Genomic DNA, 15158 nt, shown 5'->3' with positions numbered 1-15158 from the left:
ATGTTTCTGGCTTTATTCTGTCTAGTAAACGCCAACTAGTCCTGGAAGAGATTAAAATATATGAACTGCATCTACTATCTCTTACTGAGACTCATCTTGCTCATAAGGATCACTCTTTGTTAAGGCATCTAGGCTACATATTATTGCATGTACATCTCAATCTGTTTCTATTCATGGGATAGCCGCTTTGTTTGCCAAGATATTTGGGCTTAAGATATTGAAAACTGCTTTGGACCCAAGGGGTAGGGGGCCGATTGCCCAGCTGTTAACATATGGCCGAGAATTTGTCGTGTCCACAGTGTATGGTCCAAAGGTAGATGAGCCTGGGATACTGGATATGCTTTGTTTTGAATTATTGGATTGGTCTGGGGAGCTACTTATAATGGGTGATTGAAACTGAGTTATGGACTATAGTATTGATTTCACGCACCACTCTGAGTCTTCCCATATGGTGAAAACAAGGGGAACCATTCTTGAACTAGCTTACCTTCATGGACTAAGTGATGTATGGAGGATATTATATCCAAATAGGCCTGGTTATACTTTCTATTCATCTCCACATAAACATTACTCTAGGATAGATATAGTTCTTGCTAATAGGGGTTTGATCCAAGATGCAGAAATGAATGTCTGCCCTAAGACCATTTATGATCATAACCCCATATTACTATCCTTTAATCTTCACGCAGATAAGGGGGAGCAGCGACAGTTTTACTTTCCTCACAATTATCGAATACCGATTACTGTAAGCATATGTCCAGTTCACTGTCAGAATTCTTGCAAGTGAATGTAGGAAGTGCTTCATTGTAAGACTCTTACCATGTAGGTAAGATTGCTGTTTTTGGGCTGCAGAACCACCACCACGTGTGGGGAACTGAGTTGATCCCACACCGTGTGGAAGCTGTCAGCCTAACTCCTCTAGCTAGCTTGCAGCACCTCACACATGCCTAGAAGGTAAGGGTGATTTGTGGCATCCTGACTCCTCACGGAAATCGTAGCAAAACAGATCTTACCCCTTTCTCTCATTTGCACAAGGTCTCATACATACAAAGATAGACAGAGAAATGCAGGACAGGTTTCAATATATTTTATTGAAGCAAGTGCATTCTATGTAAAGAGCATGAGCTGCAATTATTAGTAAAATGAAACACAATACAATTAATATTGTGACCATGACTGTGAAACAGATAAAAAGTCCTAGCATCCTGGCACACTAGTGAATCTAAAATCCTTACCTAAACTTCTAGCATCTATGTGAGACCATAGCAGTGATAACCCTTCTCTGCCCATACTAGTCACTGGAAGGACTACTCGGCCCCATACCTGCATAAGAAGCAGGGGTTTGCCTGTGATCTGCTGGCAGCCCTCCCAAGTGGCTGGAGCAACAAGGCCAAGTTCAGCAGAGCTGCGACAACATGATACAGCATAAGATGGCTGGCTGGAATGTCCCCTCTAACCTCATTCTGCCACTGTGGTATTTTTATAACAAAACATGTTGTGTTCCGAGAACTGGCCTTACAAAGTAATGTGTCTTTCTGTGTAAGGTTGACTTTGTACTCTTGGACAGGCAATACTTTGTAAACTAGCATGGATAGCCTTGAGCAGAGGCACAAGATGAAATGTTGCGCAAAGGAACTAATAACAATACCTCCGTGGAAAGGCAGCTGATAAAAATAATAACACATCCCCACCAAAATAAAGCAATGCTAAAATAATAAAAAGGAATAAATGAAATGAAGTAGGTAAAAGGGCAAAGACCGCAGACCTGAACCTAAAATAAGTGTGCCTAAGCAAAACACTAAAATGAACCCACAGCAACTTCTCTACCAGTGGTGTGGGATACAATGAAGGCATATCTAAGGGGCATCACTTTACAGTTTATACTTAGTAAAAATAAGGGCAACCAAGATAGTGCTAGGCTGCTCTGTCAGTCAATTACACAGTTGGAGATAAGGCGTGCTCAGGTGTAGTTGCTAGGGGACCTGATGAACAGGCTTCTTCTTCAATTTGATTGAAAACGGTCACTTCTAGGGCAGGCTTTAAAAAAGAAGGTGGCTTCTAGCTATCTTAAAAATTGGACTCCTCAATACGAGTATGGGGTAAGGGTGAGACGAGTGCTGGCTCACCAAATTTCTAACAGAAAGTCTAGGGGTACAACTGAGTCTATTGAAGGCAATGACAGTTCTGTACATACTCATCCTCAGGCTTTAGCAGAACAATTTTCTGTTTTTTATCAGAAACTATGCAGTCAGCCCCAAAGGTTCAATTCGTCCGGGTTTAGGGAATATGTTCAGAGTTGTGGATTATACAAATGTAAGAAGGTGCTGTTCCTATAAAGGATGAAAAAAGAGGGTTGAGGAATTCCATCTCTTGAGGAACCTCACATAAATGCACTTCAGGAAGGCATCTCTATAGGTGAAATTGAGGCAGTTCTTTTAGCCCTACCGTCGGGCAAGGTGACAGGAAAAGATTCGGGGCCTTATTAAGGCCTTGACGGAGGCGTTTCCTCCATCACAAATGTGACGGATATCCCGTCTGCCCTATTACGATCTCCGTTGAATATAATGGGATCATAATACTGTGGACGGGATTTCCACCGCATTTGTGATGGAGGAAAACCCCTCCGTCAATGTTGTAATAAGGCCCTCTACCTCACTTGAGTTTTATAAAACATTCAAGGATATTGTTGTCCTTGCATTTTTAAGGGTAATTGAACATACTGACACAGGTGGAGAAATGCCAGGTACTTGGAATATGACCAATATTATCATATTTCTAAAGAAAGGCAAGCCATCTGACGAACGGGGTTCCTATTGTCCCATATCTCTTATCAATGCTGATGAAAAGGTGTTTCCAAAGATCCTTGCTGTATGCCTTGCTCCACTTTTATCAGATCTAGTCTTTCAGCAGCTGCAGCACAGGTTTATACCTGGCAGGGACACCACATGTCATACCAATACGGCTGTCGCCGTATTTGTTGTGGTTGAAAGATTTGGCAAAATAATAGGTATGATACACTTAGATGCACAGAAGGCATTTGATTGTGTTATATGGGGCGCCCTTTGGGCAAAAATGCAACTTTCTGGTGTTGGGGACCGGTTCCGCAAATGGGTACAGTCGCTATATAGGAACCCCAGTGCTAAGTTAGCCTATGCTGGGATAGCTTCAACATTTTTCAGACCCATCGTGGCACCAGGCAGGGGTGTCCGCTCTCCCCTCTCTTATATGTTCTGTATATGGAGCGTTAATTGAGATCCTTGCAGTGGAATGATGGAATACAGTCTATGATTTTTGGTGATTGTGAACTTAAAATCACTGCATATACAGAAGATGTTGCTATTTTCTCATCTAATCCATCAGTTGCACTGGACTAAATTATAGATGAGGCTAATAGATTTTGGAACATTTTCAGACTACAAGCTCAAAATAGCTAAAACCCAAGTGCTCCTTAATTTCAAGCCAAAAGTACCGATAATAGGGGTCAGCTCAACAGCAACACATCTTGGTGTTCAGCTAAGCACACAGGTGGAGAAAATTGTTCAGTTGAATTATGAGCCCCTTTTAGTTATTAATAAATTAAAATTTTGGAATGGGCTTCAGATTAGTATCATAGGTCGCTGTAATATCATTAAAATGAATGTCCTGCCAAAATGTTATGTCTGTTTCTGGCAATCCCTCTCTGGGTTCCAAATTATTTTTTTAAATGGTTAGAAGGTGCTACAGGTAACTTCATTTGGGGTTACATTCATGCTAGATATGCTATACGTCTTTTAAAAATTCCCCTATGGGCAGGGTGGGCTGCAGTGACCTGATTTTAAGCTATATTTTTGGGCGATATTTGTCAGCCACCTGTGTAATCTGCTAACCCATGGTGACCTAGGACCAGATGTGCGAAATTCCTGAATTGCGACTTGCAAATTGTGAGTCAGAGAGACTTGCAATTTGCGAGTCCAATTCCGTATGCAGGATGGTGTCCCTGACACCACCTGCGACTCGCAAGGGGGTCGCAAAGGCCCACCTCATTAATATTAATGAGATGGGTCGCAATTTGCAACTCCCTTGTGACTCGCAGCACTCACAGGGATGGTGGCCTGCTGGAGACAGCAGACCACCATGTGTGTGACTGCTTTTAAATATAGCAGTTTTTTTTTGTAATGCAGCCCGTTTTCCTTAAAGGAAAACGAGATGCATTACAAAATGAAAAAATTAAACGTTTTAGTTTCATTTTTTCAGAGCAGGCAGTGGTCCATAGGACCACTGCCTGCTCTGAAAAAATGTTTTCCATGCCATTCACAAAGGGGAAGGGGCCCCATGGGGAACCCTTCCCTTTTGCGAATGGGTTACCACCTGTGTGACACTGGTGATAACTGCGATTGCTTTGCGACCGCGTTCGCGGTCACAAAGCAATGCAGCATGGCCCTGGGACTCGCAATTAGGAAGGGGAACACCCCTTCCTAACTGCTACTCGCAGTCCCGTTTTGCGAGTCGGTAACTAGGTTACCGACTCGCAAAGCTGGGATTGGGCATTGCAATGTGGTTTTTGCATGTCGCAAACAGCTAAATTTGCTGTTTACGACGTGCAAAAACTTTGCTACATCTGGCCCCTAGTTTTTAGTTATCATCTTGCACTAGGGTCTGATTATAAGCTGTTGTCTTATAGACTTGCTTATCCTAACTATTTTAAACATGTTGGATTCAAATTCATTAGTGACATAATTAGTATATAAGGGGAAATATGCAGTACAAATTTCCTGGTGCTAATACAAGTGGGACCCGCCACTGTGGTCCAACCGAGCTTTCCTGGATGTATTTCACGACTCAATGGGCAAGGCTTGGTTAAGGCATGGGGTAGAGACTGCTCTGCGATCTTAATGTGTTTCGTGCATTTTTTGGGCTCCAGGCCTCTTTCGGTCTCCCTCATCATTTTTTGTTTAAATATCTGCAGATAAGGGATTTCTTTAGGTCAGGATGCATGTATACAATTGATTTGGTAAGTTCCAACATACTTTCTTGCTTACATAAGGCGCTTAGGAGCTCACTCACTAGTACAATCTATCAATGGTTCTGTCAATATAGGGTTGATGATAGCCTATTACGTGCTGCAAATGGAGCAAGGTAATTTCTTCTGACATTCTGGCCCCTGAAATTCACAGTGCCCTGAAGATTATTGACAGTTCAGTGCATTCTAAAAATCTAAACTTGCAACAATTCAAGTCAATCTGTATATTGTATTACACGCTGAAGAAAATCACAAAGTGGAGTGGAACCCTGAGTGTAGATAAGACTAAAGGGCATATTCACAAGCCCCTAGCGCCACCTTGCACCGCCCTAGTGTCATTTTTTTTATGCTAAGGCAGCCTTAAGGAGACCTTTCTCCCGTGGTGTATTTACAAAGTGGAGCAATGCTTGCATTGAGCCACTTTATAAACCCTTGCACCACTTTATGCCTGCGCCAGACAAAATGTATGAAAGGGGGGCATTCCAACGAAGGGAGGCCAGAAAATATGGCGCAGTGAAACTTACAACATTTCACTGTGCCATTTTTTCCATCATTTTTAATGCCTACTCAGAGCAGGCGTTAAAATTACCCAATTATTTTAATCAATGGGCCTCTCTGTGCTTTGCTGCACTAGTGTAAAAATGTTGTGCATTTTTGTCCTAACAACCGCCATAGTGTGCCATATTGTAAATACGGAGCAAGTATGTTGTCATTAGGTGGGGCAGGGGCGACTCAAGAAAAGTGGCGCATTGGGACAGATGAGCCACTTTCTTGTAACTATACCCCTAAGTGTCTTAAATGTGGTTGTTGTGCAGCAGATATCTTACACATGTTTGTTATATGTCCTGCTTTACAGAAATATGGGGAAGGGTTGACCCAACTTTTAACATCTTGTCTTGGATATGAAGTACAGTTTATCCCTAAGGGGATCATGTTGGAAAATAGAATGGAATTTGATCTTGGTCTAAAAAGGTTGCTGGCTATTGTGATTGTTTCAGCCAGGCTTTGTACCGCCTGGGTATGGGTGTCACCATTACCTCCAAGGACAGCTGAGTGGTGGGCTGTCACCTGTGAAATATATGAGTCTGAATTGGTGCTGGCCAAAGCAAGGGGGGGTCCGCACTATTAAAAAATTGGATAGCATTTGGGAAGAATTTAATTGGGATCCACTGTCTAATGATGAAATTAATCTTTAGGACCCTATAGCCAAAATGGTGTGGGTTGGATAGGTGTATATGGTACAACCTAGCTATGTCCTGCTGTAGTTTTTGTTCTATACAAGTCTCGTATTGTATTTTTATTATGTTGTTGGTGTACCATCCATGTGTGACATGTTTAATAATGATGTGATTCTAGCAGGGGCTATTCCTCAGGCTATTCATTTAAACTCCATGTTTGGGCTGTACTTACTATGACCATGTCTGATTTACTAAAGTTTTTTAGAAAAGGGTGTTTTGGCTCACCCATTGTGGTATATTCCCAAAGGGGAACATGGAATATGCATGTGTGCCATGACATAGGCCTGTGGTTGGATGGGGGGGGCACGCAGACCTGCCCTCTTAGTTGATGTATGCTACTGCCTTTGCCAGGAATAAGACAGAGATAAAAAGGGGGAGTGGCAGCTTACTGTGTAGTGAACACTAGTAGTGAACATGACCATTCAACCCTTGTTCACTGCAGTGAGGCCAACTGACTCACTCATCTCTTCCAAAGTTCTGTTGCTGTGTGTTTCACTCACCCCTGCCCAACATCAGGTTGATTTGAAACTCTGTGCATGATACAATCATAGTGCAGAATGCATGTAGTTGTGCAAGACATACACAACACATATACTGAAATGTGGAACTGTGCGCACATGGTTAATGTGTGTGTGCTAGTAGTGTTTGCTCAACGTGACACACTCTAGCACAGTACAAAGGGACTGTAGAAATAAACAGTGTGCACAGACTGAATGTGTGTACTGCATGTCAGTATGCTGGTGGTAGCATGATACACGTTGATTACAGTGTTGGTCATTGAATGTCCTTGACTGTACACTGAATGCAGAAGTGGCTGCCTGCTACATTACATGGAGGACTTTGGCTTCCTTTGTGTGTAAGACATGGCTGCCTGGTCAAAATATGAGGATTAGAGGAATTACACCAGATGGATTTTGACATTTCTGCAAAGTTGCAAGCTGGGTGGGACATTTACTGGACTATGGTAGAGCCAGCTCATCTCTGTGCTTCCCTAAGTGTGCGTAACATCAATCATACATCAGAAGGAAGGGACCTCGACACATAGTAGGAAGAGAGAGATTGGGTGGAACAGGGAATCTTAGAGTGGGGCATAGACCTCAAGATCAAGTTTTACATGCACATATGACCCTGGCAGACATCCAGGTGTGCCCCATGGTAACACTTATGAAACAGATGTATGAGCATTCGGCTATGGATTCCTGCCTTGCTGTGCTGCCATGTTGCTTGTTTTTTCACTGTCTGGCTGATAAGGACTGCACATACATCCCTGGAACCCAGTGTTACTCCAAGGGCAATCTGCCTGGCCTCCTGTCATGAAGTCTCAGGGAAATGAATGACTTCCAAACACACGGCATCAGCACCTAAACTCCAACATATGTCACTCTGACCTGCCAAGTGGGGCCACCGTAGTCCTGGATCAATGGAAGTGTGCCTAAGGTGTTTGCTCCAGAAGATGCCACGCTCCTACTGACGATCCAGCCCATTGCCCTTTTGCATGGGTCTGAACCTTTGCATCCATGTGGCGTGGGTCTGAATCCTCGCATTGAACCTGTTGCGTGGGTTTGAATCCTCATATGGCATCTGTGGTGCATCTCAGAACCCGCGCATTGCCGCCATTGCGTGGAACTTACTGTGGTTGCAGAAGACAACTGCGTAGTGCATCTATCACGCAATGTACATTTGCATAGCAATGCGTCAGAAAAATCGACACAACTGTTGAAAACATGCTGATTACACCCAGGAAAAGACACAATGGGTGTAGCAGGCTGCAAACTAAGAAGTGTGAAATTAGTTTCACTTTCTGTTGCAGTCTATTCACTTGAGATGGTTAGTGGCAGTGTCTGGAGAGTGTCTGGTGGAGTTTTTGGCAGTTTATGGTCTAGTCGGTGTCTGGTGTGTCCCTATCTTCTCTTCATTGTGTACTTTTTGTGTCTTTGTCTAGTAATTTGTATTAGTATTTGGGCCATAGGATAAAATAGGATTGTTTGTGACAAGTATTCCCCTCTGCCAAGTTCTAAATCAGGCCCTTTGTCTTTGTATTGTCGGGTGTTTGTCCTTTTTGGGGATTTTGTTTATTACATATAGTTATTAGTTTAACAGGTGTTCTTTTACATTTTCATAAAAAAAAAAAATCTGTGACCTTTAGTACTTTTTTAAAATAGTTTTCCCTTTACTTTCTCATTACTTTCTTTCTATTCCTTCCTTTCTCCTATTTCTTTTTTCCCCCCACCCATCGCCATTGCAGAGCATGGGCTAGGCCACCCCAGTGCAGGTGCTAACCACACACCTTGCGGTTGCTGGCGCTGCCAAGGCGAGAAGCCCTGTGTCATTTTCTCAGAGGTGGAGGTGGCCACATTTGTTTATTTTGCAGTGCCATCTCCCCTCCATGCTGATGGCAGACCCATGAGTGGGTAGGCCTGTGGGAGCATCAGCTGCTGTGGCGGAGTGTGTGCGGAGGAGAACTGGAGTCTGGCGCACCCAGGAGCTATTGACGCACTTCTGCGCCGATATCCTCATCCAGGTTGTGGAGTTCGCGAGTAATTATTCATTTGTTATGCGCTACTGTGCTAATTTCTTTTTTCCAATAGCATGCTTCTCACACTCAGTGGTAAGTTCATCTAATGTTATGAATATTATGTGTCCCAATTTGAGCAAGTGCTAACTAGTCGTACTTGTCGTTGTAGGCTCATGTTTGGGCAGATTATTTAAGAAGTCATGCAGACTCCTTTGTTCTGATACTAAGATAGTGGTAGAAGTAACATCAATGAATTAGCATGCTCTGTGTCTTTCTTTTTATGTAGCGTGTACAGTCCCAAGCAATCTCCCAGTGCTGTGTAGTTTATATCAATACAGGGAAACTAACTGAGTTGTCCCATCTTTGGGGCTTATTTCTTACATCAGCACCCAAGGGCAAGAAGAGGGCATCGGAGGGTCAGGCCGAGGCTGCCACCACCAGCGCCGCAGTGGGTGAAGTGTCACCACCAGCACCGTGGCTGATGGCTCTGCTGGCCCTAGTATGTTTCCTGTTAATATTATTTATTTCCCTCACTTTTACTTCTCCCTATTTAAAATCACAATTCCTTGTTTTTTTATAGTATGACTTTTTTTTCAAATCCTTTTCTTTCTCTTTAATGTTTGTTATTTCTTGTTCTCCCTGCACTTCCTCCTGTCTGTACTAATCTGCAGCATTCTTCTGCTTTGTAATTGAGCTTTCCCTCTCTCAGCATATCTTATATATCCTGTGGACTTGTACTGTAAGCCTAAGGTAATCGATTAGGTGCTCAGCTGTGAAGATTGCAGAGTTTGCAGACCCAAGCAAGTTATTCTATGCTTGCTTGTTAAGAAGGTTTTTTTTTCTTGCTCATGCTTAAACAGCAAAACAATGAAAGAGTGCCCATGATAATGGTGACCCCCCACCAGTGTTGTGTTGTATGTATTATGCAGTATACAAGCAGTTTTGATGACAGTGCAGCATGGCAGGAAAATAGTATGAGGATGGTCCCATTGCATTTGCCAACCAAAACCATATGACTTTCATTGACCTATTTCTTTTACCCATTCATTGCCCTTCAGAGGACTCACAGTCATCATATGTCTGCCCCTTCATTATGAAATGTTTTTGGTTGTTTTGACTACCTGGCTTTTTTAACATTGTCAACCAACAAATTGCCCAATGTGATAGTTTCGATAGGAGAGAAGACACTACAAACCAATCTGTAGTGATGTATTGCAGTTGTATGTTGTTAAAAAAATGGGAGGTGTATCTGTCATCTACAATTTGCAATGTTTTTTCTAACTGCACAGGCCACCAGTGCAGGGGCCAGTGCCAGTGTGCCCGATGCGGAGGCCGATGAAGGGGGAGTCCCAGCAGCAACAGGGAAAAGCGGTGGTAATCACATTGCTTGGTTACTGACAATTACTAGTCTACTTCCTATACTTGTTAAGCGAGGCAGATACCACCCATCATCATTCCTGACCTCCCTGTCCATGGCATTTCGCGACCCATGACCTAACTGCAGCATGGTTCAATTTGGCACTGCAGTGCTGGCTGTGCAATGTGCATCTGCTGCAGTTAATGTGGCAATTACAAAGTCTTCCATGTATTGCAAACTAAAACGAAAACAAGGTTGGTTTCCCTTCCCTCCCAGTGCCCACTCAGTCACCGCCTAGTACTTCACTCCTTTATTCTTTTCCAAATTCAGACGCAGCCTACCAAAAAAATTGAATAATCCATTCTTGGCATGTGCCACATTTTTCTGGCCAAGTTGTTCATATATTTAATGGCTTTCATAATGGATTTACACCTGTTCAAATGTATCTATTTTGACATTCGTCACTTTTTAACTACAATGACTGACTAAGCTAAACCTTGGCCACATGATGATTAGTGATACCCCATTATTCATCATTATCATCAAATCCGCTTTATTTCGGTAACATTATACCATAAAAGCATAATACAAATGTTTAAAAAGATAAAAAATTTAAAGGGTTGGTTTTTAAATACAACGTTAAAAATACTGTTTAAATAAAAAATGGGCGAAAGGTGCATCTTAATTTAAATGAATATGCAAATGATAAGCGAGTACATGCAATAGCTATTAACCGACAATGCATCAATTGGGTATGTACTACTAATCGTACATTAAATCACTTTGGTTGTTAAATTACAATTCCCACTATAAGTGTATGGTGCTAAAGTTGACCTTTGTTAAGAATCCAAGCTGAATATGCCAGATGGATTCCAGAAATTTAGCCAGAGAGCATGCCATAGACACGGTTGGATCCGATTTAAGTATCCTTAGAGCTGGCAAACAATTTCTAAAACCCCTGGATTTGCATAGCAGGACGATCCAACGAGCCCTCTGGTTGGAATACGCGGGGCATTGGAATAGAACATGAGTAATATATTCATCAATCCCGCAACCCATTGGGCATAACTTGGATTTGTTGATAGAGGTAGGCTATTTGTGGGTTAGGGTACATAAAGGAAGAGACCCCAATCTAAATCTGGTGTACAATGCACGTACAAATGGTGGTAGTATTGCATCCATATAGTGCTCAAATTCATAGTGGCATTTAATTTGTAAAAAACTACTAGTCATAGTGAAAGTAAAAGCTTGTGCTAATTTGAATGTTTGACCATTTAGCCAATAGGCGTCATTTACAATCTGAGTGGCATTTTTAGGAAGGGAGAAGGGATCTGACCAGTAATTACCCAGCCCAAGGTTAATTAAGGACTGCTCCACATAAGTACACCACCTAATTTTTTTAATAGTACTGGTGTTTACCAGATTACTCAACCAATTTCGATAGGGACTAAAAATGTCTGATGACCAAATCCGAATCCAATACAGTAACAGTCTTAAGACAGCAATATGTAGAATGGAAAAAAGATTTAAGTCCATTCAAATTGGCAGGGTGGGGGTGCTAGTAGGTTCCTTTAACAACATCTTTAAAAAGGAGTTTTCAACTGTTTCTAGGTCCTCCAGATTGCAGTGGCCCCATAATTCTGCCCCATACAGGGCTCCCCCCCTTGCTTGGGATTTGTATGTTTCTATGGCAGGGGTAATAGCAAATCTGGAAGACTTCGCTGCATGTCTCACAATATCACCCCCCCTGTATTTCAAACACATGGATGATTTCTGCAGTTGGGCGTGTCATCTGTGCGAGTCCTCAAGTTTTACCCCTAAGTAATCAAAGGCACTAACTCTTTCCAAAATGACACCCTCCAAACGCAAGCATCTCTTCATTTCATGTTGTATATCCCCACATACCATATACTTGGTTTTGGTTGAGTTAATTTCCAGTCCGTGATCTTTACAAAAAGCCACAAACGTTGTAAGCAAGTTGGAAAGACCAATGGCCGTTTGAGATAATAACAAAGTGTCGTCTGCGAGTAGCAGGCATGGGAACTTTTGTCCTTCCAATCTGGGAGCGTCATTAGTACATTTCAAAAAGGTAAGGGATGCATGCATTTATAAACAGGAGACAAAGGGTAGGGGCCAACACGCACCCCTGCCTCACGCCTCGACGTGTGGCAATCTCAGATGATAGCCCACCTTTCAGCCCCCATCGGATTCTGGGAAAATTGTCAGAGTAGAGATCTTTGATTATATTTGGGATGGAACCAGGTACCCCGCTCTACTCATACCTTCCCATAACTTGTGACGTGGAACAAGATCGAAAGCAGATTTCAAATCGACAAATGCCACAAAAAGGTTCCCTACATCCACATCAACTGTTTTCCATTTGATGGTGAGAAAACGGAATACCTGATCGATTGTGCTTATTTTATTCCTAAACCCCGCCTGGACACCCCATAATTTTATTGCAAAACCTCTCCTTACCTGGCCCTTCCCCCTAACTTACCCAGCAGTAGAGTAAGTCAAGTTTCCTTTCTCTACTGCCAAGCGAATGTGTTTGTTTGAAATAATTTGTATTTGAGGGTGAGACAGGGAAGTAAAGTGGGATTAAGTGCTTGTGATTTTGTGTTTTGCGGATAGGATACTCTGTGACAAACGTGTCCAATAAAATCTATATATTGCATTCCTTTCCCTGTGCAGCAGAACATCATGGATGATGCCTTACTCATTAATAAGAGTTTTTTTCTATTTGTATATAAAGTGTCTGTGTTTTTTTTTAGTAAATCCTTTACAAGAAAATAAATTACAGTTTCTTTAATCTAGTGTTATGATGCCTTAATTCCTGTCAGCCCATCAGTTCTTTCATGTCAGGCATGAGTGAGTAAAATCCTGTCCCTGCGACTTTCCAAATCAAATCAAAAATTTCAAAGGCTCCAGGAGACTAGCACTGTACTGCTACTGTGTCACTATATATTTTAAACAAGGTTCTGCACAGAGCATTGTTTACAATTTGCTTTTTTTATTTTTTCCGTTCTTGATAAAGCTACTCCTGCAATTCCACCAATACCAACGACACAGCAGGAGATAGCAGCCTGGCTGTGGTAGCAGAGGATGAAGGCCTCCTAGGCAAAGTATTAACAGCTGAAGGAGGAGGAGGGTGAGGCACATGCTGCTGCCCCAGGCCCCAGTTCCTCCAGACAGCTGCCTGCACCTCCATCCACATCAATGCCAGTGCTGCCAGCAGCTGCCGACGCCCATACCACGACTGCTTCCCTTCCAGACCGCCTGTTACATTGCCACATGCTGCATGAGCTGGTGCACTTGGGCCATTGGCTGGCATGCCTCAAGGCCCAGCTACAAGAACTCTGGACCCTTCTAGAGAATGCCCTCTTCTGAACCCTTTTTTTTTTTTTTTTTTTGGTGGGAGGGAGTTTTGTTATGGGTGGTGAGGGTGGGAATTGGACAGGGCAATTTCTTTTGGACTTTATTTTGGACTTCTACTTGGGCATTTACTTTTGGACATTAATTGGGGCAATTTGTTTTAGGGAGAGGAGTTCTCCTATTGTGGGTGGATTTACTTTTGTTGTTTGGACTTTGTTGCGGTTGATTAAAGGGAAATATTTCTGTTATACTTTATGCTTGAAAAAGTGTTTTGGGGTTTTACTATAACTTTGCACAGATGCCTTTTCGCACAGCCTGTTTTTTTAATCTGCTTCTCAAAATCTATGCCAGTTAGTTATACCATTGTCCTATTACCCTCTGTAAAGTTAGTAACTATTAGGGGGGGGGTATGCTGCCATTCCCTATATTGCTTACAGCATCCTAGATAAAACAATTACTTATCCTTAGTATAAGTTAGTTACTCACTAACTATACTAGTTCACCTCACTCCATAGTTCTTTTACCTAAATAGATGAAGCAATGGCTGCTACCTCTCTCAATCATCTTGTAAAGCCTTACTGGAGTGCTACTGAAGGTGCTTTCTTAATGGTGGTGTTAGAGCGCAAAGAGAGAAGAAATCACAGGTGAGGTCTCACTCCCACCTACGGGAGCTCCAATTGTAGGATAAATCAAAAGGGTTATCCATCACAGCCAGCTAAGTTGAAAGAAAATCACAGAGTTAGTGAATTATACATTTACATCATAGCTTTAGAAAGACTTTGACCACACTACTACCATCATGACACAACAAAAAGTACAGATATTACAACAAAATCTAGCAATAGCAAACTATTCTGAGTGATGGGGAGCATGGAATTTAATGAAGACTAAAGTTACTAAATCCTTGAGGCAGGAAAAGCATACTCAAAGTCTGGAGTGGACAAGGTTATGCCTTTGTGAAACACAAGGCCTGAATGATGAAGTTGACATTGATGAATTATGTTCTTCTATATCAAAAACATTTGGATCAATTTTATGTGTGGTTGGATAAGTGGACTAGTGGTGGCTACTGCTGCGGTAATAGAAGATCCTGCAGCGACTTGGTGTTGCATTTAACCACATCCACCCCACCAAGTGTGTGATCCATTTGGTATAAATTAAGTCATACCTCAATAAATAGCACAGCCCGGGGGAGGAGGGTTCGGGGTTTGATGAATTAATGGGGAAGGGGATTTGGGGAAAGGTGTGACAAAGACAAACACTACATAACACATCAACAATATTCATCAGGGCAATGAGCAGCACATCATCATCAATCTGTTGTAGAAGGAAATGAAGGGATGAGTATGACACAGTTCAGTTCAGAAGGGAACCCACCCAGTTCTAAATATTATGATTGTTAAAAAAATAATAATATTGTATTGCCAAATTAGGTGGTGCATCTGCATTCTTCCTGGAATGACCATCACTCTTGGATGCCTGGCTGAACTGCACGGGTGGGTAAGCAGGAGTGTTCAGCTCAGCTTTCGCCTTTCATTTGTGCAGGAGAGGAGAAGGCCTGCGGATTGTAAAACAGAAACTGTATTGTAGAGTCAAGGAGACGGACACAACGAAGGTAAGCTTCAAGAGGAATTTACCAAAAAGACTCAGAGGCAGACCAAAAACAAAAGGAGT

Source organism: Pleurodeles waltl, chromosome 12 (genome assembly GCF_031143425.1).
Source record: "Pleurodeles waltl isolate 20211129_DDA chromosome 12, aPleWal1.hap1.20221129, whole genome shotgun sequence".
Taxonomy (NCBI): domain Eukaryota; kingdom Metazoa; phylum Chordata; class Amphibia; order Caudata; family Salamandridae; genus Pleurodeles; species Pleurodeles waltl.
The sequence above is the reverse complement of the archived record's forward strand: the minus strand, read 5'-3'. Positions refer to the sequence as shown.